The 27,722-nt window shown below is 40.6% G+C and overlaps 1 protein-coding gene and 1 long non-coding RNA gene across 3 annotated transcripts in view; both read left to right on the plus strand.

Annotated features, from left to right (window-relative positions):
• LUZP2 (leucine zipper protein 2) overlaps nucleotides 1-27,722 on the plus strand; it is a 195,547-nt gene that overhangs the window by 35,142 nt on the left and 132,683 nt on the right. The gene's annotated exons all lie outside the window — the stretch shown is intronic.
• LOC131581427 (uncharacterized) lies at nucleotides 13,938-20,681 on the plus strand. The gene is made up of 3 exons (XR_009278090.1): nucleotides 13,938-14,235; nucleotides 14,951-14,989; nucleotides 20,570-20,681. It is a non-coding gene; the product is annotated as an uncharacterized LOC131581427 (long non-coding RNA).

Genomic DNA, 27,722 nt, shown 5'->3' on the forward strand with positions numbered 1-27,722 from the left:
TGGAAACCGACATTGAGATACTGGTCTTAGAGAATCAGATCAGGTCGGTATCAGGTGTTAATCACCGGGTTGTTAGAGCACTTATCTCGCTTGGGTGGACCCGCCTTTTCTCGGTGTCATCTTAATTGCTGTGTTGTTCTCTTGCAAATTCTTGGTTTTCCAGCAGCTGCTTTTGCAATTTTAAGTTGCTTGTGGGTTTTTTTCTACATAAAACATATTTTTATACTTGATTTTATATGTGTACAGTAAAACGTGAATAATACCAACATATATTACAGTCAGTATACAAACAAGTGAAACAGCAACAGTCAAAAAATAACTGTGAATAATCACTAGATCAAAATAAAGAGAAATCAAAATAACTTAGTGACTCTTTCACCAAGATGGTGTCCTCCACAGACACCCATGTATGGGAAGTCAGAGGGAAAATTGTGGCAGCCTTCACCCCTCCACCTTTCCTGCCTTCCTCCATCTCTCTGGCGGTGGCAGCTCTGTCAAGAAAAGCAGCCAAGACGGTCCGGCAGCTGGACCTAGGTCAAGGGGTAGAACTTAGGAGGGTACTTCATCTTCTCAGCAGAAGCAGCCAGCTGGAGCAACTCAGACTGGAGTGGGGCCATTCCACTCTGCTTGATGCAGCCACGGCTGCAGACAGGCAATCCTGAAATTTGCCCTGTGGCAGTTCAATATGCAAGAAACAAAGACAGGGTGGGGGTGTGGTGGTAGTGGTAGTAGTAGTGGAACAAAGCAGAGTCTCTGCCTTAAGCAAAGACCACAAGGCAAGAAAGGGTCTGCTTGGGCAACTCCAACTTTTTTGAGAGACCAGCAAAACCACGGCCCTTGCAGTTACATACCCAGTTATGGTGTTGGGTCTTAAAGAGACAGTAACAAATTTTTTGCACAGATAGATATGGAATACAATAACATTTTGGGTTACCCAGGAGATTTGGGAAGAGATGTTATGTGTTTGTAGAATTATTCACATACCTTTCTGCTGTGTGAACTGTTTATCAGCAGTTGTAGTACTATGTTTACAGTGCTAAAACAGTAACCCTTTATTAGTCTCAGCACTGAGCTTTCTAAGAATTGCATCTATCTGTCCATGCTAAAAAATCCTGGAAAGTCCATAGAACTTTTGGTTTTGTTTTCCCTGTATTTTACTATTTATGTGACTATTTTTTTTTTCATATATTTCATAGCATCTTCAGAGTAAGGATTAGAATAATTAATTGTGACTAGCAAATGATGCTGATTTTCTACATAAATTTTGAAGTGTCTGAAATGTCAAATTATCATTTGTACTTACTACTATGTGAACATAAACAGTAGCTTTTTAATGTGCCTACTCCAAAGAGAAATGAGGGAAAGAAGAAGCAGCCAGCAGGATGATGATATCATGCAAAAAAAAAAATCAATTCTGCTGTCTTGGAGGAGGTGGGATAATTTATTTAATTGAGACAGGAAGCCCAAGAGAACAAGTACCATTGAAGGTAAGGAAGTTCAAAATTGTGTTAGAAAACTTTGGATGTTTTACCTGTTTCTTGTACAAATGATTCTGGATAACCACAAAGACTCTCTAGAACTGTTCATGCCAAAAGAGTCAGCAAATTTCTAATGATAAGAAATTTTAATAGGTCCAAGAGAATTGTGTTGTAAAAACAACAAAAACAACAGCAACAACAATAATCCCACCAAAAAACCACCCAAAAAATCCCCACCAAAAAAACCAAACCAGCAAAAACATAACAAAAGAAAAGAAATGACAAGCAATAATCAGCTATTTCTCCCACTTGCCTTGCTTTTAATTTTCTTTTTGGTATGTATGTTGAGGCCAGCTGAAAACCATTGTTGTTGATGAAAATCTTTGATTAGTTGCTCAGTTTTTATACCTTGTGTTGGGCTGAGCCACATATTTACCCCCACCTCTTCCCCGCTACTGGTCTGGCTAATTCAGGCTTTCACATACTTCTAATGAACTGGGGAAGAAGCATTTATACCATCAGTTACCTACTCAACTGCGAAATATTTAATTGATTAATTTAGTTAAATTGATCTGCTCAACTCTTACCTAAAATATAACAGCACCCTCTGTCCCCTTTGTGCTAAGATCAACAGCTCTCTTTGCAATAGCTTGGTCAGTCATAACCTGGGCTGTTCTCTGAGCTTCATGCCTACATTGCTCATGCCCATCTCCTCTGAGCCTTCTCTCATTGTAGGGGTTTATTGGCCAGCTGTGCTGGGTCAAGAACTGCTGTTAACCTGCATTCTGACACCTTATTAACAAAAAGTTCTCCAGTTCTTTGGTTTAGCTACAGGGATTTAAAGAATACAGTGATTGAAGAAGTTGATGCCATAGTTTACACAGTGTTTTGGTATGGCTGTCTATAATGCTCGCTTTCGGTGAGAGACTTCTCCAGGGTCAAGCTGTTCAAGTATAAGCAATTTATTAAAAGGGTGAAGAGAGGGGAGACCTGTGTCCGCCACCAGCCTTGGTGTTCACGTGGTCAGGGGGAGGGGAGAAAGAGCGGGGAGAGCAGGGGAGGAGAGGTTGGTAAAGGGGAGGGAGGGAGAAAGAGAGCGAGGCTCTTGTTACAATCCATTATATGCTTTCCTATAGTGAATATTTTAATTCTTAGTAACCAATCACTATGGGACACACCCACTAAATAATTTACATACAGCCTATGCGCTTCCCTATATTAACATACAGTGTTGCATTTTAGACGCTACAAAGCTTTACAAGTTCTCTCCTTGCTTCCTTACCTTTGGACTTTCAATCAGCAGAAGGACATTGTTTTATCAGCAGGGATTCTCCTTTAGCTGGCTAGGCTATTGTTCTTTGGTCATATAGTAACTAGTACTCTGTATCTTATGACTCAAAGCAAGCTTTCATTTCTATCTCGATTCTAGGCCTCATACCTTCAGAATCTTTTGTTAAACAATCATATTCACAAGGTTTCCCTGTTTCATCTCCCCCAACATTTCTGTTTATGTTCTCTAGCAGAAAAAGTAAATCCTGCCATCATTTATATAGTCATAGAATGGTTTGGGATGGAAGAAGCCTTAAAGATAATTTGGTTCCAGCCTTACCCACCATGGCTGCTAGTTGTATCTGGTAATAGAGATAAGATTGAGCTCTGTTGGTAGAATCTGATTTGAAATTTCCCTGGACATTCTCATTTAAATGAATTGAGCCATGAAAAGCACAACCATTTGCTACTGTAAGTTATATTAATGTAACTGTAGAAAAGGCTTTAATTTTCTCAACAGTATTTAAAACTTATTTTCCTTCGTACTTCATACACTCAGTGTATTTTAATTATTTTTTATTACTATTTTATATTAGGATTTCAAGATAAGCTAGGTATTGTGTAATTATGTTACTTTTCCATCCTTTTGAAAAGGTTATTCTTAGGTACTAATAGAATTTTTTCCAAATGATTCAGGAAAAAAAATTTCCTTAAATACTTCAGTGAAATGTGGGGTAAAGTGAAGTTGACAACACTCTGAAACAGTGTTTGGTTTTCTTTGTTCGTGGTTAGTTTCACTGGAAAAACATTAAAGGACATTCCTAAAGTTGTAGTAGATTTCATGATGCAAAGTATTTTAAGAGCATCTCAGTGCAGAAGGAAGGAAACCTGTTTCATACAAATGGCTTCTGCAGATGAAAAGACTGGATCTCTTGGAGTTCCCTGTATTATGGGGGATTTTTCTAGTGGTACATAGATACCAAGTACATCAAGTGAGCCATCACTTTTGAGGACACTTTCCTATTCTGATTCCCTTGTACACTGTTAAGTGGTCATCTGTGATACCAGAATTAATCAGAGTTTTGGTGTCTGAACTTTTACTTGAATAACTTGGAAATTTTACTGTAAACACTTAATTTTAGGGTAAATAAATTTTATTCTCTTCTATTTAGTGTAAGTAATTTTTATGCATTTATTTGGCTTACACAGTAGGTTTTTTTTCTTTCATTGTCTCTGTAGTCTGTACTGTTTCATTACCTTTCAGTCTTTTCTCCAGTAAAAGTCAGTTTTTTTCTTCATGGACATGTAGGTAATGTCATCAACCTTTTGGAAGCAGGCCTCTATTCCTTTTGCATACCTGGATACCATGTGTTCTGCATTCAGGGACTTCTGGGAATGTCATTAATGATTTACAGGCAGGTACCGGAACAGGCATCCAACCCATAGATAAAAAGATTCAGACAATTCCATTCCAGAACAATATTTGCTTCATTTAGTCTAATAAGTAATAAACATTCATCATTCATTCATATAGTTTAAAAACCCTAGGATTTGCATGTACTAGGCAGTTCAGAATTTCTGGAGAAAAATCAAACTAGACTAACTGAACTAAGATGTATCAAAATGCTTAACCATAAATGCAAAAAAAAGTTACTTAAGTATTTTTGATCAGAATTGAAGGCTTCATTCAGGTGATATTAACATTTAATATTTGTGGCTTTCTTGCCTTGATATCTTTATGTCCTGGTTTAGGAATAATACATCTCAATTCAGTGCCCCCACCGAGATTCTGCCAAACCAGATGCCATTCGCTCACTTTCCCTTTCCACTCCAGTGGCATGGAGTTAAGAATTGGAGGCAAAAAGGTGAAAATCACAGGTTGACATAAGACCAATTTAGTGGAAACAGCAATGATGTAAGAAAAGGAGTAGGAAAGCAACAATATTAGAAACAAAAGATATAAGACAAAGAAACTATTTACACTGAAAGGCAGCAACAAATCATGACTGGCTCTTCCCCACTATGCTTTCTCCAGAACAGAAAACATGTCCTTCTGGGAAGCAAGTCTCTTACTCCTGCCCCTGGCAATGATATGAGGTGGTATCAAATAACACCCGGGACTTAGCCTGTGACCCACTCATCGAAGTGCATGGCAGACCAGAATTCCGGGGCTCAAGTGATGCTACAGGATCAGCCTCCTCGGTAGCTGGGACTACAAGCCACTGTGCCCAGCTACTGTAAAAATTAACCCTGTCCTGGCTGATATTAGGACATTCTGGGAAATTAGCTTGGTGATTCTTTTCTTGTAAGTCCTGTTATCCCTTTAGCTAGGTTACCTACTCGACCAGTGTCTTAGGTTGATTTTATGATGATGTTCTATTCCTGATTGTCTGTTTTATGCCCAGAAAAGGTTGCTGTAACTTTAAGGTGGGTCCGGGGGTGGGGCAGGAGCTTTTTGGGCTCCTGAGTATGTTCACTTCGGTGCAAATCATCGGTTACTTTGTTGCTTAACTTGCTTGGTTTTTTGTTAGCTTGAGAAAGAGGTTTCTTTTTTCCCCTATCCCTGGCCTGGAGAGACTGCAGCAGCAATCCTTTAACGGCGTTTATTTTTTCTTGAACTGTTTGGTTTGATTTTGGTCTGAGATCAGACAATCTCTGAGAGATGGTCGATGGGGACCTGTAGGAAGCAACACTGCCCAGCCCCAGACCTCAGGCAAAGCTGAATGAACTAGAGAAAGGACACCAAAATCCACCAGTTTCATCTGCTGTGAGGAGGAGACCAGCACCAGAGGTTCAACAGGTTCTCATATGTTTTGCCTTAGCTGCTGCATGAACATTTTCCTTCCCAGAGACAAAAGCAAGGTGCCATTTTGTTCCCCCTTGCCATGTGGCCAGCTGGTTTGTTTTTTCCCCCTGACATTTTGCAGTTTTTTGTTCTGCTGTGGGTGGGTGTGTAGGAGTGGGAGGTGGGGTTCTGATGGTTCAATATCTAGCATGTATTCAATTTTTTTTTTCCCATGCCATGCTGGCACTTTGTTTGTCAATAAACAGTTGGGTTTTTTCACTTTCATCCACTGCTGTTAATTTTCTCCTTGGCAGAAAAGGGATTGCTCAGGTGCTTTTTCTTTGGAGGAAACCCTTGTTCCAGGGAATTTTCTCCTAAACTTGTCTCTAAATCAAGACACACAGAAGGATTAATACTGGGATAGCTAAGAGCAGAAGAGTGAATGAAATGTCTCATTTGATTTGTTTATGCTGATATTACACTTTAGCTGTTGTTTTCTGGAGGAGTCTGCAGTTATTATTTTAGTTTTAATGAAGCTGGAGAAAAATGTTAATAATGTGTAGCAAATCCGCTGGAGCACATTGCTCCTGGTTGGCTTTGCTTGAGTTAATTTATTAAAATTAATTTTTTTAAAAAAGAGAGAGAGAGAGAAAGCAAAATCAATTCCATAGGTCATATGTAAGGTTGATAGTTCATATGTCAGAAGTAAGGTGTTATAGATAGGTAATATGATGATTTGCTCTTGCGATTGGGGATATTGTGTGTATGTTAGAAGAAGTTTTATTTATGTATAGTTATGTTACTGTAGTTTGTTGCTTAGATGTCCTCTCTTCCCTCCATAGTCCCCTTTCCCCCTCTGCATTGTTTGGCACTGGACAGCCTCGGTTGTCCAGGACATGTGGAGAGAAGGCATGTACATGTGCCCCTTGCACGGAGCAGTTGGGAATGGGGAAAATTTGTTGCTATGGAGGCATGGCGTGACAACACCTGACTTCCAATCAAGCGGCAAGAGTTTCCACCAGTAGACAGCAAAGAAGAGCTGACTGACAGACTTTGGGAGGGGCAAGGTTTTGCCTGATGCACCCCCCTCCCCTCCCCACCCCCCCCACCCCCTCCCTTCCCCCCAGGGGTATAATATAAAAGGCCGAATAACCATTTTATAGACAAGCATGTGGCTGCCGGTACGCGGTAATTTTTCATTATTCAGACTGCCATTGTATTTTGTTAAGGTTTAATCAGCCTTTGAAATTTTTAAAAGTGAGCGTCGTTTCTCACAAATAGGGGCTCGATCTGGGAGATAAAACCTTGTCTCCATGGCCCCTCAGGGATTTCAGAGACACCCCTGCCAAGTTCCGTGGCTTGAACGACTTCTCCTGAGAAGTCCTGCAATCGGTGATTGCAGGTCGACACCCTGGAGACAACAAAAGATTGAATGAGGAAAAAGAAGAGGGGAAAGGAGGGAGAAACCCCCCTGCGGAAAAGTTGCAGATGATTTGGATGACTGGGTATTGCATGGGTGTGAGATGGAGTGAACCGCGGGAGAGGGGAACTCAAGAGCACATGGGGAAGCCAGGTTGAGAGTAACCGGGTTTAGGGGGAACTCAAGAGCACCTGGGGAAGCCAGGTTGAAAAGAATGGGCAAGGAGACCCACTCCTTTTTAATGCCTTTATTGAAGTCAGCTCTAGGTGGAGGGCCTGAGGGGTTGCGCACACCACCTGCTCCTGATGTACGACACAGAGGAGGAGGTGTTCAGCTCTGCCGCATGGCAGAGCTGGGGCTTCGGTTCTCACGAGAGTCCCTGGGAAGACACTGGCTCATTGAAAACCTAGGGTAGTCATGCATAGCAAGTGTTGTTTATTTACGGCAACGAGGTCCGTAACATCAGTAAGTTGCTCAGCGTTCTCCCTTGCTCTTCGATGTAGTTTGGAGTTTGTGCCATGGCTTGCTGATTCTAGGGGTCTGTAGATGTTAATTCCACTTTCTCTCGGTGCTAACACCCATGGGAGTTCGGCTCATCTACATACTGAGCAATGTCATCGGTTGCCATTAGGGGGTGCCGGGAGCAGCAGAGGCAATATACAAGGCCAGGTGGCATTTAACAAGGCTGTCACAACAGCATTGATATTTACCAAACATGACACAACATGAGGTATTTAACAAAGAAGGTACCTTACGGTGACAATATTCTACTGTTCAAACTGTAAACATCTTTGTATACTGAGCAGGAGGTCACATTTTACTCTTTACAAGGTTGAGAGTTACCGGATTTAGGGGCACGTTGAATTGGCGGTGGGGACCGTGGTCGTATCGGGGCGCGGAGCCGCGGCCGCTTCCCGACCTGCTGGCACACAGGAAGTCGGGGACCGCGGGAATCCACGTGTGGCAGCGGCGCGATAAGCTCCCGGGGCTGCCGACCCGACGAGGGCGGCAGTGGCTGACTTAGTGACCTGAACGTGGTTGTTGTATGCGGTGCTGCCAGCAGCTAGGGACCGGCCCAGGTGACTGCAGGCAGGAGCAAATCCACGTGGGGCAGTGGCGCAATAAGCTTCCAGAGCTGCCGACCCAGTTGAGGAGGGGGCGCGGCGGCGACTTGGGGCGGCGCTGCCGAATTTCTGGCTCTGCCGACCCAGTTGAGGGGGGTTGCCAATAAGTCGGAGCGTGCTAGGCGTGGTTGCATGCCGGCAGCTCGGGGCTCCTGACGCGGTGACTTCCAGCGCTGCTGACCTGGTGAAAGGACCGGGAAGCGCTCCCGCCGCCACAAGGGAGGGCGTGGGCCGCTCCCGTCCCTGTCGCCAGGCATACATTCTAGCCCCTCCGCGTGCGCTAGTACAAGCGCAGCGCGCAGAGGCAGCTCCCGGCCTGCCACGGTAGCAAAAGGAGCAGCGGACGCGGCCCCAGTAGGGGGGACGGTCGAGACCGAAAGAAAAGGCAAGAGGGAAGCGAGGCGCGGGCCTCTCTCCCATGGCTTCCCCCTGCACAGGCAGCTGTCTGCGAGCTTTCTGCTCCCAAGGTGAGCTGCTAGGGCAGCTCTCGTCCTTGCAGAGACCGCTTAGCGGTGACGGCCAGGGAGAGCGAGAGTGTGGAGGATGCCGCTCTGGGCCAAGAAGGAGGGGCTGGAATCAGCAGCGGACGGTGATGCCAGAGCAGAGTTAAGGCTCTATTAAGGCCCGTTCAGCCTCGCTCGTCAGCCCCATGGGGGGGCGGGCAGGGGAGAGGGGAGGACAGTGAGTGACTTAGTCTCTTACTAGTTCTCCAGACCTTGCCAGGTTGATTAGCTTTGCTTTCTTGGAGAAAAGTAAGCTTCTTTCTTTCTTTTTCTTCCTTTTCTTTTTCTTCTAACTGTTGGGACCGGGGCTTTTGTTGCGAGAGGCGGTTAGAAGGATGGGTCTAAGAGCAAGTAAAAAATCCCCAAGGGGAGGGAGAAATGAAAGGATACCCCTAAACAGCCCCTTGGGAGGAAGTACCCAGTGGAGATGTAAACCGAACACCAAGGGTAAATATTATAGATAATATTTAGTATTAATAAAATATTAATAAAATAATATTTACTTTCACATTCATAGATTAGCTTTTTGCATCACAAGTATTTTGATATAGTGCAACTTAAACTTACTTTTAACTGCTTCGTATAATCTATCAGTTTATGTACGCAGTGTATAGTTCATATGAATAGTACTGTGATAAATACATTATAGCAAAATGTTAAAATGGAGACTAAAATACCTCTGTGTAACTAACTCAGAGAATGGTGTAAAGCAATTACTTTGTTTCTTACATCTGCAGACTGGCCTCTCCAAGTGATAAGGTAACAGTGACAAGAAACAGAACATAAGCATCTGGGAAGGTTTTATCGCCTCTATTGGTGCTATCAGTGAGTGTGAACCAACAGGATAAAACTATAGAAAGAAACAAGATACACAGACTTAATTTACAGAATGTCCTGAAGACAAGTCAGAAGCTAAAACCAAACAAGAGAGTTAATAGAACATCAAAAACTCAAAGGAATGATTGAATAATGTATAAGCTAATGAATTTGTATGTAACCCTAGCACTGTATCCAGTATATAGAGAACATGACTTTAAGCTACCTGCGTGCTCTTTGGCTGTTCCCCAGAAACATCCCAGTGCTGGATTAATTGTTTGTCCTTCTTTTATCCTTTATTAAACTTCTAAAAATTCTAAAGAGTGAGCTCTGTTTTTCACAGTAAAGAAGGTTATGCAGTATTGTGTGGTAGAGCAGACTGACAGCAAGACTAGGTATGTGTACTTGGTGTGGTGTAAGTCAAATGAAGAGTGGATGTGTCGAGTTTCAAACATTCATATAAAAACTAAAGAACAACCCCAATACAGATCCGGGAAAAGGGATTTCTCCCTGAACAGCCCTTCTAGCTCTAGCCCCTATGTCCTGAATCTCAAAGGAAAGCTACTCTGCACTCCATTCTGTCCAAACAAAAAATCCTAGATTTGAGGAAAACACTGGCTTGGGGTGTGCTTGGCTTCCCTCCTTCCTTTTGCCACCTCCTACCTTTTTCTCTTTCTCTGTGAACACTAATTTTTAATTAAATGTAACACAGAACAGTCATTTTCCACTGAAATTTAACACTAACAAATGTTACTTCTCTTTCAAGAGAAGAGCTTGGCTGTCATAGACTTAGATATGTTTCTGTGCATATGCAGTGATTTACCTTACCCTCTTTCAGTCCAAGATAATATCTTGATGAACTCTGTTTCAAAGTCACTGTCACCCCTGCAGAGAGACCTGGAGCTCTCCTTACCCTGTATGCCTGATCCCCAAGAAACTGAGCTACCCTCCACAGAAATAGGGACCACAGGTACCCACCCTCCCTCAGTTAAGGGGTAAGAGGTGCTCCTTAACAAAACACAAGTTTATCTACTGTCACCTACACTTCGCCTTCACTTCGTCTCCTAATGTAAGGGATGAAGAATTCCATATGTGCTGTGTACTAGCAGTGATCCTCAGTAAGTCCTCCTAATAGTCTCCTTCATGCTAGTGAAGCCCCTGGGGAAGACAGGGTGGCAAAAGCTGCTACGTTTTGTGCCCTCTTGCCCTTGTAGGTTAAGTGGCAGGAGGCAAGAATCCAGCATGTTCTCTCTTTGACCTTTGCTTTAGGACAGCACTGTCCCCACCCCAAAGGCACAGAGGGTGCTACTATTCTCTTTCCAGGACCTCACTGGGAGTGCTAGAGCATGAGTCTGTGAAGCTAACAGTTAACTTCAATTTTATGCTGAATGTACCTTTTTTTTTTCTTTTTTTTTTTTTTTTTTTTAATGTAGGGCTTGCTTTCATTGTAGTCTCTTCATTAAAATGAACAAAGAATTCAAGACAAAGTGACCATTTCGAAGAGGGAAAGTCTTCTTTGTGTCTGTGACTAATAGAGCTTTATATATAGCAATATTAGATACAGCTCTTGGGTTTTATGTTGACACCATGAGAGTATAAGTTCAAGCTGACGAAAAAGCATGAAAATTCTCATTGTACAAGTGTATAACTAATAGCTCACACAAAGTAGAGAATGGTAGAGGTTGTTTTCCTGCTTATTTATTTCTTAGTGATTTTTTGAGACCATTGTAGTAACCTTTTCTGTTCCCAATATAGCATCACAGTTCTGCAGAAGAAAGATCTGTATGCAAAAGACACATAAGCAGTTTTGGACCCATTGCCAAGGTACTTTTCCTGAGTCTCTTCAGAAGATAAAATGCATAGCCCTCTGCATTCCTATCACATAGCTTTGAGAAGTGTGAGCCAGTATGCCTTCTGTTAAAGTCCACATTTAGGCCCTTCAGAGTGGGAGAAAATTATTACAAACCAAAATACTTTTCCTGAAGCATGTAAACAAACTTAAAATATCTTAATTTTCAGTGATATGTGAAAACAAATTTTTTATTAGTGTTTGTTTCCAGTGTTTTATTTTTTTATCCTCTTCTGGGGAAAAGTTTCTCAACTCATAGATGCAAGTTGTTCACTGATAGTAGAAATAAAAATACAGCACTATGGAATAGTTTCTAGTCTTTCAACTTGAATCTCAGGAAATTTGCTTTCTTGATTTATCCTAGCTTTCTCTCTTGTGTATTTTCTGGAATGACTAAACCTTGAAGACAGTTATTTTTGAACTGAACTCTGTTTTGTAGTCATACAACCATCCATTTTTGAGTTCTGTGATATTTAATGATTGAAATCTGTTAAAAAGACTTGCAAGTCTTTTCTTTTCTGGTTGATCTGTCATGGTTTCTTGTCTCTACTGCAAATTCCTGGAAGTGCTGATCAACAAAACAAATGGTGGCAAAGGAAATATTTGTTTCATGAGGCATTACATTCAAGTTTCTGCACTGATGAGACATATGTGCTTGCATAGGAAAATAGATCTCAACCCCTCTCAAATTTTTCCTCTAAAATAGAGCACAATGTCTGTGATTTTAGTCTCCTCTATCACTTTTTGGCTTGCCGTACTGCTCAAATTTTCTTACTCTATCTGTATTAACTCCCTGTCTTTTCAATGGCAGTTCTGGCTAAAGATGAGGTTGAATTTTCATAACTCCTCAAAAGTAAAGATGCCTTTTTTTTTTTTTTTTTTTTTTGTGAAGATATGATTTTATTCATAGACTCACTGTCCTTTATAATTTATCTTTTAACTATAGAGTGGTCAAGTGTAGCAGACTATTTAACTTCTACTTATTACTATGTCAAATGCTGCTTTACCTCTCTGACCCACATTTTTTGATACTGGGTTACCTAATTGTTGCTGCATTATGTTTTGCATGAATTTTTTTGAATTGTGGTGCTCATGCATGTGTATGATATTGAAAATAGTTTGAAGATATTGCCAGTTATGTCATTATCTGATAAATAATGGCATTCCCTATATATTTTTGTTGTTCATTAACTGGGGTATAGAAGATCTTTATCTGAGAGATAAAGAATGTCAAAAATCTGTTCATCCCTTCTGTTTCTCCAGGCGATAATTGGACAACATTTTTATATTTTCCTGCATATGCATATTAATTTCAACAGGAACTTAATAAATATTAAGCTCTTTTTTGTGGATTTTTTCTTTAGTTCATTGGGAGTTGGTTTGGTTAGGTTTGGTTTGGTTTGGGCGGAGACGGGTGCATATCATAAGTGTAATAATATATTCAGTATGGTCCTGTAACTAAAAGAAGACAGGACAGCATTATGTTTCGATTTTATTTATCTGGTATAACCACAGGTATTTTTACTTGAGTTGTAGTGAAAGTGTTTGAACTTCCAATTTTGAAATTCAAATGTATTGAAGTGTTTGAACTCCACTGTACTTCTTTCAGTTGTGCAAGCTCCTAGATGGTGCTGTTTTATTTCCTTTTAAAAACAGTATGAAAATATGCAACCATCATCATTGCCTGAAGGGTGTTTGTATATGTGCATCTTCATACATTATTTTAATTTAAAAAAGACTCAGAAAGAGCTCTTTAGATGGCAGGGTTCCTATTACTCTGTCTCTGATATGTCCATCACTGTGCAAATAATGTGCAGGCAAATTAATCCTGTTGCCATAGTAATTTTTATTTAAAGTAACTTACAGTCAGTACTGAGGGTAGGCATGGCACTAGAAGTGAAAACAGACTGTCTTCTGTAAGACAATACTGTTATTGGAGTTCTGTCAAGACCAAGCATACTGTGTCTCAGAAGTCACTGATTACATTAATACTTTGTAATTCTGTCATGTGCAACCTGACATAAATATGGCACAAATAGATGCAGAGATAGACCTTAAATTAGAAAAAGTCAGATAGATAGATATTAATCTAGATATTTTGATTACATGATCACTGAACAGCTCGCTATAAGTCTTTACTGAGTAAACCAGTACTTTACTGAGTGGTAGGAGTAATTCCATACAGAGATCTCTTGCTTGTCTAGATTATAAACCAAAATGGCTAACTCTCAAAGCAGACACCGTTTTATATCACTGCATTTGTGTAGAGTAAACAATGAAATGGATGAATTAGCTGTTTTTTAAATAAAATCTTAAATGCAGCAGGAAATATATCTGCTACTATCAACATCCAAATTGCTTGAAGAATATGGATTTTAGCTTAATGCATAGTCCTTGAGGCTTTTTAATTGATGAAGAGATAGACGCTATGACCTCTTAGATTTGTTTATCTGGGCAAAATATAAAATACTGCTTTAAAAATGGAGCAGTAGCAGTGGATTAAGTTCATGTTAGCAGTCCTTGTAACTGAAAACTTGACCTGTGGTAACTTTATCATGCTTGTATACCCAGTTGCCTGGTTTATGTTACATATTAAGTTTTGCACATTTGAGACTGGCTCTGAGAGCAAAGTGGGGGAAAATGAAGTGGGCAGTTTGTGTTGAGGAAAAACATCATTACCCTGCATCCTGCTCCTGGACTGTGGTGTCCGCAGCATGGACAGACAGCGGGACAGAGCTTCTCTTTGGCTTTTAGTTTTAGCTAGCTGAGGCGGAGGAGTTCCCTGGACTTTTTTTCTTTTTTTCCCTTGGATCAGTTCAAACCTGCTCTGGACTGAAAAAACCCAGCCAAACCCCAGGAGCTCATGCCTGTGGCCCACTGGGGCCTGGGCCTTGGCACTTTCCGGTGCCAGAGGGACTGATAAGGACTGAGTGAGCCGAGCTACACCCCATGAAAAGGACTTCTTTCCTGGATTTGCCATCTCATCGAACAGTGAGAGGTTTTATTGTTTAATATTATTCAATTTCTGTTAAATAAACAGTTTTTTTCCACTTCTCTCCAAGGAAATCTCTTTTCCTGAACCAGTTGGGGGGAGGGGCCACTTGGATTTGCTTTTCTGGGGGGACCCCATTTGGAGGCTGTCTCCCAAATTTGCCCTAAACCAGTAGAAAACTATAGGGACTTGAGAAACTCTGAAGTTTACAGCCTTTATGGGTATTCACTGTAAGGATATTTGGAAATGTTTATTTAAAACCAAGAAAAAAGCCTAAACTGAAAGGAAATCTATTAAATTTCTTTTCTGAAGTTGTATCCTACTGTTTATCTGTTGCATTTCACTATAATATTAAAAATATGCTTGATACTGCAGAGGACATGGTTATGGAAGCAATGTCATTAGGTCATTGATAGCCATCTATCATTTAAAAAATAATTGAAGAGGAATCATCTGCATCATATTTTTAGAGGGAGTCTATTTTGCAGAGTGAGAGGCACAAGACTAAGAAACTAGAAAGCTTCCCAGCAGTAGGATCTATATGTGGAAATGTGTGTGTTTAGGTATTTAAAAGCTCTAACATAATCAGATTACTTTGGAGTGAAATTCTCAATACCTCACTTTGCTTCCTAATATTCCTAGATATGAAGTTGTTTTTTTGTTGTTTTTTTTTTTTTTTAATATTAACAGATGTCCTTTCCTAATTTATAACAGGATCTCACAATATTCTGATTGACTTTGGTTGTTTCCTAGGTAAGTGACATCAACCACTTTAAATATAGCCTTGACCTAGAGCTTGATGGTGTGCTACAGCTCAGTAATGTGCTTGATGAGCATTATAGGAAAGGATCACAGTTTATATATAGCTCCAGATATAATTAGCATATCTTTGCTTCCCTTGGAGGAGGGAGTAGCAGCAGCATAATGTTATCTCGTCGATTTCGTGGTGTAAGGCTAGGTCTGTTAAAAGTTGCCACTGGCCAAAATTTCAAAGAAAAAATACTGGAATAATGTAAAAATGTCCCTGTATGTCCTATATTTTGTGACTTGGGGAAGTGTTAGGTCAGACAGCCATTTTGAAGCATGTATTAGGATGTCCCTAGAAAAAAATTATTTAAATTTATCAGTGTACAATCTTGCCTTTCAAAATCACCACCACCACCTTTTGGGTGCTCTTAGTTTAGTTGCTGGGTTTGGTTCAGACACCTTTTTTTTCCCCTTTCCTCTATATCTATATGTTTTTTGGACAAATTTTTTTTTTTTTTTACTTGAGTTCATACTTTTAAAGAACTGAAAAAGGGGAGAGAAACTTGAAGAAATTAAGAAATCCAGCTATATGTATCTGCAGTTTGTTTGTCCACATACATGTTAATTTGACTTAGCTATGGGATTAATCATATGAAGCGCTGCTTACCAAATTTTGAAAATGCTATTTCTCCATTGAGAGCCACAAAGACCTGTGTACTTTTGCAGATTCTTTAACAGGACTGATGACATTTGCTTTGAGTTAAAATTAAATGGTAGTTCTGCAAATCATCCTGTTCAAAAAACAGTGGAAGTGTTAAATTTATAAGCAAGTCTTGCAAGGAGTCAGGAATTCGGAAAGGAAATTGAAGTTTTATTACAATGTTATAATGACTGAATTACTTTTTTAACTTAAAATAAATATGGTTGATTTTGCATGTGGCTTCTAAAATCTATTTTCAAAATAATTTTTATCCCCTTTTTTGTTGTAATTTCCATATAGTTGCTGATCTGTATTCTTGCTAGTGAGTAAAAACTGATTCTTGCCAAAGGGCTTAAATAGTACCAAATCTCATTTCAGTCGGCTTTAATAAACATGAGTTGTATGTTGCACTTGTGAGATGCATCTTTTAATACAGAATCTGATGACTGCCACTTATGATTACCTCCTCAGAAGGGTCCTGTAAGGCACTCATCTGAATCCTGAAGTACTTGCCTTCATATTTTTAGGCTTGCACGTGTTCTCTACTGGGTTTACTGATAGTATTTCCTACTTTCAGTTCATTTGTAGAGAATCAACATTGATCTGATCCAAAGCTTCTTCTGGCACTTCTAACTATATCTGTTTTCTGAATACCAACAGCATATTTTAGAAATATCTACTTTTATGTTGTTATTATTATCCACTTATTTTGATTACGCATGGGTGCTTTGTTGATAATTTATAGCACTTTCTTAGATAATGCTAATATTTAGAAGTGCATTTTAATTTTTAACTCAATATAAGCAAGAAATCAAATCAGATGCCAGTAAACCATGGAATTGTTAAGGCTGGAAAAGAATCTCCAAGATCATTGAATCCAGCCATTACCCCAGCACCACTCTGTTCAGAACTAAACTGTGTCCCCAAGTGCCACAGTTGTTCTTTGAAAAAAATGGCTAAGCATGTTTTTTAAGTTCTTGACATTGTCTACACGTGTTCCAAGTATTTCTAGGTTAAGATTGCTGTGACACTGATAATGCTTTCTGTATTGATGTATTAGGAAAAGTTAGTTGCTAATTTTTAATTATTGCTTCAATTTTTAATCAGTGGAATAATTATACCCTCAATCTAGAGCTGATCATCATTTAGGGAATATACATATATGAAATAAAAAAATCAGAGATGTGAGCATCTGCTCAATCGTCACTTTCAGAGTGTCTTCTAAAACTCTGATCAGAAGTTCCAGACACTTCTAAACTCTTAAAAACATGAGAAGGTAGAAATTGTCATCTTGTCGTAATGCAAATACACACTTAGTGCCATGTTCTTGGTGGCAGCTACTTCAGAGGAAGAATTATCTGTATGGATATATAGAATAAAATAGTTATAATTATCACTGTTGGTTTGAATTCGTATGTTGTAAGACATTTATTTTTCTGCATTTTTACCATTCACCATACTTTCAGGAACATAATACAATTTTAGAGAAAGAATATGGTGAAAAGGAAAGCTTTTAAAGTTCTGAGTAAAAGATCACATTTCACCGTATAAAGCTTTATGCATTTTTCTTAAAGCATACTGAACGAGTCTAAAACAATACTGTCCTTTTCCTGGCTTTCATTTGGAATGAAAGTGAAATATGTAGAATAAGCATATTGTAATTATTGTAAATAAATGGGTCTAAGATGATCTTGCTAGCACATACTCATGGAATAAATGAGGCAAGGGTGTGCTTGTGAAAATCAAGAGGAATCCTTATTTCATTATTAATCTAGAAGGATGTTGTTTTTCTAGGCACTTGTGTTTTACTGGTGGACTTGGCAGTGCTAGGTTAACAGTTGAACTCAGTGGTCTTAAAGGTCTTTTCCAAACTAAATGATTCGATGATTCCATATTTGCTGGGGAGGATGAAACAGGGAAACCTTATGAATGTGATTGTTTGGCAGGAGATTCTGAAAATATGAAGCCTAGAATCGAAGTAGAAATGAAAGCCTGCTTTGAGTCATGATGCTGAGTACTAGTTACCATATAACCAAAGAACAATACCCTAGCCAGCTAAAGGAGAATCCCTAGTTGATGAAACCATGTCCTTCTGCTGGTAGAAAGTCCAAAGGTCAAGAAGCAAGGGAAGAATTTGTAAAGCTTTTTGAGTTTAAGATGCAACACTGTATGTTAATATGGTGAAGCTTATAGGCTGTATGTAAAATCTTTAGTGGGTGTATCTCGTAGTGATTGGTTACTGGGAATTACAATATTCACTATAGAAAAAGATATTTTGTATTGTAACAAGAACTTCTAGCGCTTAGCTCTTAGACTTTCCCTACCTCTCAGCTCTTCCCTGCTCCTACCCCTCTCTTAGTCCCTCCCTGCTCTCCCCCTCTCTTACTCTTACCCTCTTGTTTTTCCCTCTTTCCCCATCTTACCCCTCTCTTGTCCTCCCCCTCTCTCCTAAGCCTCCCTAGTTTTCCCCGCTCTTCCTCTGTTGCTCTTGTTTCTTTCCTCCCCCTCTTTAACCTAACCTCTCCTGCTCTCCCCACACTCCCTCCTCTCCCCCCAACCACGTGGACGCTGAGGCTGGTGGCGGACACGGGTCTCTCCCTCTCTTTACCCATGTAATAAACTGCTTATACCTGAACAGCTTGACCCAGGAGAAGTCTCTCACCGCGAACGAGTGTTTTGTACACCAATACATATTGACTTCAAAAACATATATTGTAGGCTTAGTCATTACTTGATTAATTGCAGCTGTTGTGTTGCCCTGTGTTGCAGAGACACTTGGGGCTGGGTTCTTTTCCCAGGACTGAGATTGATGAGAGAGAGGCTGTTTTCTCATGCTCAGGATTAGTTGTTTATTCTTTCTTATCTATATTATATATATACTAAGTACAAGGAGCTATATACAGTAGGGTAGCAAGGTGCAAAATGGAGGGATGAAGAATCTCTCCAAGGCCTTTTATGTGTCTATTTATCCAATAATAAAATGCCAAGTAACTTTTTTTCTTTAGTGACCCAATGACCTGACACCTGTGTGCTGCAATGCAGACTTTTTTATCCAATCCCCTAGTACTACCCAAAAAACCTTAGAAGAAGAAGATGAAGAAGAAAGAAAAAGAACAAGAAGAAAGAGACAACACCTCAAAGTCTCCATCTTGGATTCACTTATTAATATAACTAAAACTCCAAACTCTAACTTTTTCACCCAGTGACTTAGGATAACTCACACTAACTTATACACTCACATTATTAGTTTCTTTACTTAACTTTAGAAGCTGTCTCCATGGCTTTAGGCTAAACTCAGTGTTATCTTGGGTGTCAGAGCTTGTCAGGACAGAAAAGGGAATATTTTCTGTGCCTCTGACTCCAACAGCCCTGCCTGTTCAGTAATGTGAAGATGTTAAGCAAACTGCACCTACTGCTCTCATTGCCTTAACTTTTAGAGGATGACTTTAGTTTGCAGCCACTGTCTGTAATTTGCATTGAATCTCCATAAACCAATCTGCAGACCCGCAGCAAAACGCAACATGCAAGATACACATTGGTTTGTATATTATACAGTATATTTAGTCTGCTTCAGGGAGCCTTTATGTCTGCGTTTGTTTAAAAAAATTGCAAATCAATTTTTGGTGAATATTTGTTAAACTTTTCACAACTTCTCTGAGTACATTGAGTAGGGTTTTAGAAATTTTCTGAGGTGCCCTGCGTAGGAGGAAGAGACCACAAGCTTTTGCATGCTGCTTCTTCTGGTTCCATTTATGGATATAAACGCTCCATCATATGCCGACACTGCAACCTATTAGAGGAGCATATGGCCTCCCTGTTCACACATATTTAAGAAAGTGGGGCAGGACAATTCTGCTGAAGATGTGGAGGGTATGGCCTTGGAAGCTGATTGATGAAAATAAGTTGCTATAAATGTGGTTGGAAATGTACTCTTGGAAGGAGGTGTGCAGTGCTCAAGTGGGTATTTCTGAAGGAGTTACAGCTGTGGGTCACCTGCACTAGGTCAGGGACACACCTGAGGAATGGGGGTCTGTGGGTCATACATGTCAGAGTGGGACTGCTGCCAGAGATTTCGGTCCCCTCAGGACTGAGCCCTTTGGGATACTCCCTCATGGAGAGTTTCCTTTATCTCAGTTCTGTTTCAGGAAAGATACTCCAAAGGCTTGTTAGCTTCTTGTTTCTCATATTTATTAATATATAATCAAAAGACTTGGCAGGTCTTCCCCAGACTTTCTGCTCAAGTTCAACCCACCATCGCCTGGCTCAAGTTGGCTCGAAAGGCACAAAATGACCCCAAAATACACAGCTCTTTTATCTTTATACTTATTTTCACCCAATTAACAATAGACATGTAAATTATTTTTCTTAGTGACCCAATGACCTAATACCTGTATGCTGCACTGCGGCATTCTCTATCCAATAACTTGCTACTACCCAGAAACCTCTAGAAGAAGAAGATGAAGAAGAAAGAAGAAGGAAAAGAGACAACACCCTAAACCCTCTATCTTGTCTTCTGTTCTCTAAACTAGTTTAAACTCTAAACTTTAACTTTTTATCTAGTGACTTAAGAAAACTCTCTAATCTACACACTTTTAGTTTTTCTGTTTGTTATTTTCATGGTGTTATATGAAATTCAATGTTTTCTTGGATGTCAGAGCTAGGCATCAGAGACAAGGGCAAACTTTGTGCCTCAGACTCTAACATCTCCTTTCTCTTTGCAAAAAAAAAAAACAACCCAACTTTATCTTTTATAAGAATTCTCAGATCTCTGAACAACCCTCCCTAACAGAGTTCCCAGTCTATTAATTTTTGCATGTAGGTTGTCTGTTTTCATGATGTCAGATGCTATCTTCATGTTGGATCACATTTGTGTTCTTGCTTCTCAGTTTCCGGGGTCTCTGTCTGCTTGCTTCTCGGCTCGATACAGTTTCACGTGCTTTGCGGGAACCCATTTTTTGTCCTTCACCTGTGGAAACACAAGCATACCCTTTTCCCCAGGTAATTAGTTGAAATGGACTTTCAATCCATCCTGACTCTACGTTTCTGATCAAAACCAAAAGTTTCTCCTTCAGTTTCGCCGGGGTACTATTTGAGAAATGGCTGATAATTGGTGGAGTAGGTTCTGCAAAGGAGCTGTTCAGAAAGTTTAAAACATATAAAGCTTTATTCAGTCGCATCTGAGGTGTAGCTTCTGCCTCTCTTCTTTTCTGTTTATGTAAAATAGATTTTAAAGTATGATGTGTTCTTTGCCTGACCTGTGTAAGAATGGGGAATGCCAGTAGTATGGCGAGCGCACGATTTTTTTAGGAAGTTGTCGAGGGTGTGATTCTTGTAAGTTGGCCTGTTATCTCTTTTAATTTCCTGAGGTAAACCTAATGATGCAAATGTTTGCAAAAATGCTTACATGCATATTTTTCTGTTTCTCCTGTGTGAAGAGAGGCAAAAACCGCACCTGAGAAAGTGTCTACAGACACATGGACATTCTTGAATCTTCCAAAAGGTGGATATTTTGTGACATCTGCTTGCCATAACTGTAAACTCTCTAATCCTCTTGGGTTCACTGCCCCTGTAGGTACAGGAGGCTGTACCAGCTGACAATCTGGGCAAGCACCTATGATGGCTTTTGCTTGCTCCTTTGAAATGTGGAAAGTGTGCTTGAGCATTCTGATGAAAGAATGCATGACTCAATTTTGCTTGTTCAAAAATGTTTGGCAAGGTATCTGAAATAACCACGGTTAACTTATCTGCTCAGGCATTTTCTTCTGCCAAAAACCCTGGGAGAGAAGAATGTGCTCTGATGTGAGAAACAAAACACTGATTATCCCTTTGCTCTAATAATTTCTCCATACTCACAAGATAATGGTACAAATTCTCATTATCAACTTCCTTCAGAAGAGATCGTTCTATCCTTTTGACAATGTTTGCAACATAGGCTGAATCTGTGATTAAATTGAGAGGTTCTTGAAATAATTGAAATGCTCTGACCACTGCTGCTAACTCCGCAATTTGAGGTGAGCCTTGTACTGTTTGAATATCTGATCCCCATTTTTTTGTGGTTGCATCCTGCCATGTTATGACTGATTTATGCATTTTTCCTGAACTGTTGGAAAATAGTGTTATTGCATCCATCTTTACCTTACTTATTTTTGGTTTTTCTCTGTAACTTAATTTTGACTGCAGCAGTTTATGGCTTGGGAAATGATTTGAACAAACACCTGAAAAATTTAGCAATGCAATTTGAAAATCATCTGATTTTTGCGATGCCCAGTCTAAATAATTTTTCTTCAGAGACAGGTAGATTGTAGCAAAATCTTTGCCTGCCATAGTTAGCAATCTGGTCTGGCCCTGGTAATTATCTGGGCTGCCATGTCTAATGGAGTATAAATCATCTTAGGAAATCTGTAGGGCAAGTTTACCCATTCTATTATCAACAAAGGATCTCTTTCTGAATCACCCCATTGGAATATAAGACCATACAATTGAATGCCCTCCCCTAACACTCTCAAAGAAAAGGGGAGAGTCATTGAAAAATTACATGCTTGTCTTTGCTGAAGGGCTTCAGTGATCTTCTTGAGGGCATCCCGAGCTTCAGGTGTGAGAGTTCTGGGAGATCTAATATTACTGTCTCCTTTCAATAGATTGAAAAGAGATGCAAGTTCATCATTTGTGATTCCCAAACTGATCCAGCTGATGTCACCCAAGAGTCACTGTAAGTCCTGCAAATTGTTGACCTGAGTCCTCACTTGTATTTTCTGTGGCCTTATGCTTGTGCTGTGATCCGCCATCCCAAGTAGCTCCATGGTGAGGTTTCCTGAATTTTTGAAGTGGAAATTTCCAATCCTGCCTTCTGTATTTCTGTAAACATGCTGCTGCGAGTCTCCTCTAGTTCTTGCCGTGTCAAAGCTGCAATAAGAAGATCATCCATATAATGAATGATCAATGCCTTCAGATGTTTTTTCCTCACTGGAGACAAGACGCGCACCACAAACCATTGAGAAATTGTTGACGAATTTCAGAGACCTTGGGGTAGCACCACCCAATGGTATCTCTGCAGAGGTTTCATTCTGTTGATGCTTGGAACAGAGAAAGCAAATCGAGGAGCATCTTCTGGATGAAGCGGAATGTTGAAGAAACAGTCCTTGAGATCAAAGATCATGATTGGCCAATGTCTTGGAATCATCAAAAGAGACGGAAGTCCGAGCTAAAGGGGTCCCATCTCTTCAATGACCTCATTGATTTTGTGGAGATCATGAATCAATCTCCATGACCCTGAAGATTTTTTATGAATCATGAAAACTGGAGAATTACAGGAACTGGTCGTTGGCTTAATGCAGCCATTCTGCAACTGTTCTTTGACCAGCTTTTTGAGGGCACTCAATTTTTCACTTCCCAGGGGCCACTGATCCACCCAAATAGGGTTGTCTGTTTTCCAAGTCAGTTTCAAGGTAGTGAGTGCCTCAGTGACCCCTATTAAAAATCCATTTCTATTCTCATTCCCCATTGGGATAAAATGGCTCTTCCCCATACTATGAAAGGTCTCTGCACCACAAAAGGACAAGCAATGGCCGTTTTCTCTCTTGGCCCTGTAATTATGATGGGATGTTCGCTTTGCAGGCACAAGGTGTTCCCTCCAGTGCCTGAAGGGGTACTCAAGGGAGTTTTTAAGTTCCATTCCTGGGGCCAGAAGAGATGTGAGATGACTGTGACATCAGCACCTGTGTCCATCGTCCCTTGGATTGAGACCGTCTTGCTGTTATATAATGCAGGTGATTACAGGTCTATCACGACTTATCTGCTTCACCCAGGTGGCATGAACTTCCATATACTCATTAATGATAAAACTTGCCCACTGATCAATGGCCTGATTGGATGATTTGCATGCGGAGGCAAGGCAATGGCTTCAGCTATTAAAGTTTTTGGCAGAAGGATCAATGGAGGACGTAAAGCTTGAGCTAAACCCATCAATTCTTCATTCTAGTGTGCAGAAACAAGACATGGATAAATAACAAGTGCCAAAATACTGCATCTGTCCTTGCCTATAATCAGGAAATCTTGCCTCTTTCACGACCTTCCAGTGACTCCTGTATGGAGTACCGCATGGTCCTCATTCAAAAAACACACCAACTTAGACGTTGCCAATTCACATTGTGCACCTGGTGGCAATAAGTCTGGATCACTGGGAAATTGACAAATGGTCTTGCTAAGGGAATCTGATTGGCGTTCCCCGATGAGCTTTTAATGGAATTGACTTTGAGGCTGTTCCTCAGCCACCATTTTTGTCGTCACATGGTGACTCTTTGCGCTCTTTTTGGAGTTTCCCAGCAGAGCTAGAGGTTTTCCCCTCTACATCTGTTTTTGAATAACATTGGCTGGGTTGATGTTTTCCTCTTTGGCACATGAGACAAAGGCTTTGTACCTTTTTCTGCAATGGGCAGCCCTTTTTCATGTGTCCCAGTTTCCCACATCGAAGGCATGCTCCCTCATGAAGCGATGCTTCTATCACATCTGCACAGCTGAGTCACTGAAAACCTGACTCCATACTCCTTATGATTTTTATAAATCCTTCGCGTTGTTCTTTGAGCATTCTCTCAAATTCTTCTGTTGAATTACTCGCAACATGCGGAGTGCCTACATGCCTCTATCATTTCTTTGATAGTTTGATATCCAGGCAACACACTGATGGTACGTCTGCACTCTGCATTAACATTTGCAAAGGCAAGGCCTTGAAGCATGTGTGGCTTCACCTTTTCATCCATCACCTGCTGGTCAATCACCTGTGTGAGGCCATCAACGAAGGTAGTAAAAGGCTCTAAAGGGCCTTGCTCCACTTCTGTGTAGATGCTTTCTGAGGTTCCAGGAGGCTGAATTTGCAGCAGTGTCTTTTCAGCTGCTTCTACAATATCACGAAGCACTTGTGGAGGCAGGTCTGCTATTTGCGTTTCTAGCTTATGATACGGCACATCTCCTGCCATTTGAGCCACTGTGATGTTTGCATATGGTCCTCTGGCATATTTGTTCCTCAGTTCAAGGGAAGCTTTTCTCCATCTTGAATTCCACAGTATATATTGTGAATCTGTGAAAATTGTTGAGGCTATATACTTGCAGTCATATGATATCATTTCATGGCTGCAAAAAAGATCCCTTAACAATTGTTAAAATATGGAGAACCAAGTACTTTTCTTTCCACAGCATCTAATAAATCCTTTAAAAGTGAACGGTCCACAGGCTCCCATCTAGGAATATCATCTCTTCTTCCAAGCCTCACTGGCAACACTGTAATGTCTTCAATTTCTCTGAAAGCATCACCTCATTTCTTGAGAGGTACTGTTAGCGTTCAGGAACACACATAATCACGGAATGATTATATGAAGGTGCATTATTAAAGAGCTCTGGGTTGTCAGGGATACACATACCCAAATCTGACCCAATTTGGTTTTGAGTTGAACATATTTTATACTCTATCGTTATACAACTTACATATTAATTATTAAACTTACATTGTTCTATTGTATATATTGTTTTTACCCAAGCATGGATTTCTCGTGAAACCCCCCAGCCCCCTAACATTGTTCCTCATGTTCTTCAAAAAATAATTATATCTAATCATATCTAACAGTTGTATCATTTATCATATACTGATTACATAGGTACAGTTTCACCTGATCTTTAGCAAGCACAAGGCCTAACATTTCCCAGGGCCTACTTTTCCCAGGGCTTTCCAAACCTAACTTTCTTTGTAAGTCCCCAAATTTTCTAAGATTTTAAGACCTTTTACTATCAGTACCTGCACATCTGGTCCTTCTCCTTCTCTTTGAGGGAGAATTTATATAGATTGTAGCTTTGGTTGTTGAGGAGCTGTAAGTATAGTAGAAAAATCCAATGATTGTGGATTGTGAATGCATACAGCTTCCATTAAATCTTTAAGAACTGGAGAAAATTGTAATCTTGTCAGAGATGTGCTGTCCTGAGAACCAGTCCTTTGGAGCAGTCTTTTGAACATCTGAAATATCAGCTTGAAGGAGAAAATGTAGTATTTGAATCAATGACAGAGGAATTCCTTCACTTGCTGTGATAGATATAATATTTTTTTTTTCGAAATGTTCTGATTTGTATTTGTAGAAAAAGTTAAAGGCTACTGTGATGCTGTTTTTCCACAAGGTGGCGTTGTTGCTCCATTAATTGACTGTGGCTCTGTCTCGGATTTGATTTGAACCTGAAAAAAAAAATTCTAAAAGCCTGTATTTAGGGAGAAACTCCTTTTTAGGAGATAAATCGCTTTTAAGGTGAATGCTACGTGTGTCAGAAACTGGACTTTGAACAAAAATAACAATTGTTTTCCCCATTTCCGGGTTATCGATTGAACGTGCTTGCGTGGCTTGGCGGGGGGCGGTGCCAGCCTCCGCCTCGCTGAGTGGGGCTCTCCGCGTCATTGAACATGTCACGGTTCCAGTAGTGGGGCATGGCTTAGCAACTTTGGTCAGTCCCTTACTTGCCTTCGCTGCGTGTCGTGGGCGTCTCTTTGGCACTACTCCTGTCACCCTTTTGGCCAGGGTTCACTATGCTTTGTGGTTCTGGTGACCCACCGTGTCCCGCAGCATTTCATGGTTCCACCTCTTGGGCTGCCTTTGGCCCTGCCTCTTGGGCAGACCTCTCTGTGCTAGCCTTTTCTGATGTCACCTTTAGGTGGTCGGCCCTGACAGAGGGCAGGGTCAACTCACTCCAAACCCCAGGCTCCACTGTTCCACTCTTCCGCCCCCTTGACGCAGGGGGAAGGGGGCAGGGTCAACTCGCCCTGAACCCAGACTCCGCTGTCCCCCTCTCCCGCTCTTCTGACTCAGGGGAAGGGGGCAGACACTGCTCCCTTTGAATTCTGGGTCCTGCTGCCTTTCTCTCTGGCTCCTCTGACATGGGGGAAGGTGGGGTGAGGGTATTCCCTGCCCATATGGTTTTAGAAATGGCGCCGGTTTCATCCAGTCACCTCTCCCCCTCCTCCCAAGTGCCTGGGCAGGCCTCCAAAACTCCAGAAAGTCTCAGTCCAATTCATCAAGTTCTCCCATGAGACCTTTCACTCTCAAATACTCCTGCAAACGGCTCACTTTGCTTTCCATAGTAACCACAACACTCTTTGCCTTTTCAGTTTTCCCCCGCGCCTCTCCCTCTTTCCCCGTACCCTCTGAGGGGCTGGGATCAGGGAATCCTGTGCCTCTGAGGGGTTTTGCGGTTTCCTGCACATGTGGAAAGGGCAGTTCGTGTCTGGGTGGTTGGGTTTCCTCTCCCCCCGTTCCACCCCCTTGACCAGGCGATTTTGGAAAATTATAGTGATACATTACATTAAAGAGAGTATTACTTGTTTCTATCGTATTTCCATGTACCCACATTCCTGGGGTTTCTAACACTTTTCATATTTGCATTTTTCCATATACAGGGTTCAAACAATTGCTCCTTGCTTGTGGTGGGGTAATACTTTCTTACCCAGAGCAGTAAAAATTCCAGCTCTTTCCTTAGAATTTTATATAAGGACAGCTTTATTATTTTTTCTAATTTCTGTAAAATTGCCTCTTTCTCCTTAGAGATATTCGATCCCATCTCCTAGGTTGGATAATTGGTGGAGTAGGTTCTGCAAAGGAGCTGTTCAGAAAGTTTAAAACATATAAAGCTTTATTCAGTCACATCTGAGGTGTAGCTTCTGCCTCTCTTCTGTTTATCTAAAATAGATTTTAAAGTATGATGTGTTCTTTCAATAATTGCCTGACCTGTGTAAGAATGGGGAATGCCAGTAGTATGGCGAGCGCACGATTTTTTTAGGAAGTTGTCGAGGGTGTGATTCTTGTAAGTTGGCCTGTTATCTGTTTTAATTTCCTGAGGTAAACCTAATGATGCAAATGTTTGCAAAAAATGCTTACATGCATATTTTTCTGTTTCTCCTGTGTGAAGAGAGGCAAAAACCACACCTGAGAAAGTGTCTACAGACACATGGACATTCTTGAATCTTCCAAAAGGTGGATATTTTGTGACATCTGCTTGCCATAACTGTAAACT

Source organism: Poecile atricapillus, chromosome 1 (genome assembly GCF_030490865.1).
Source record: "Poecile atricapillus isolate bPoeAtr1 chromosome 1, bPoeAtr1.hap1, whole genome shotgun sequence".
Taxonomy (NCBI): domain Eukaryota; kingdom Metazoa; phylum Chordata; class Aves; order Passeriformes; family Paridae; genus Poecile; species Poecile atricapillus.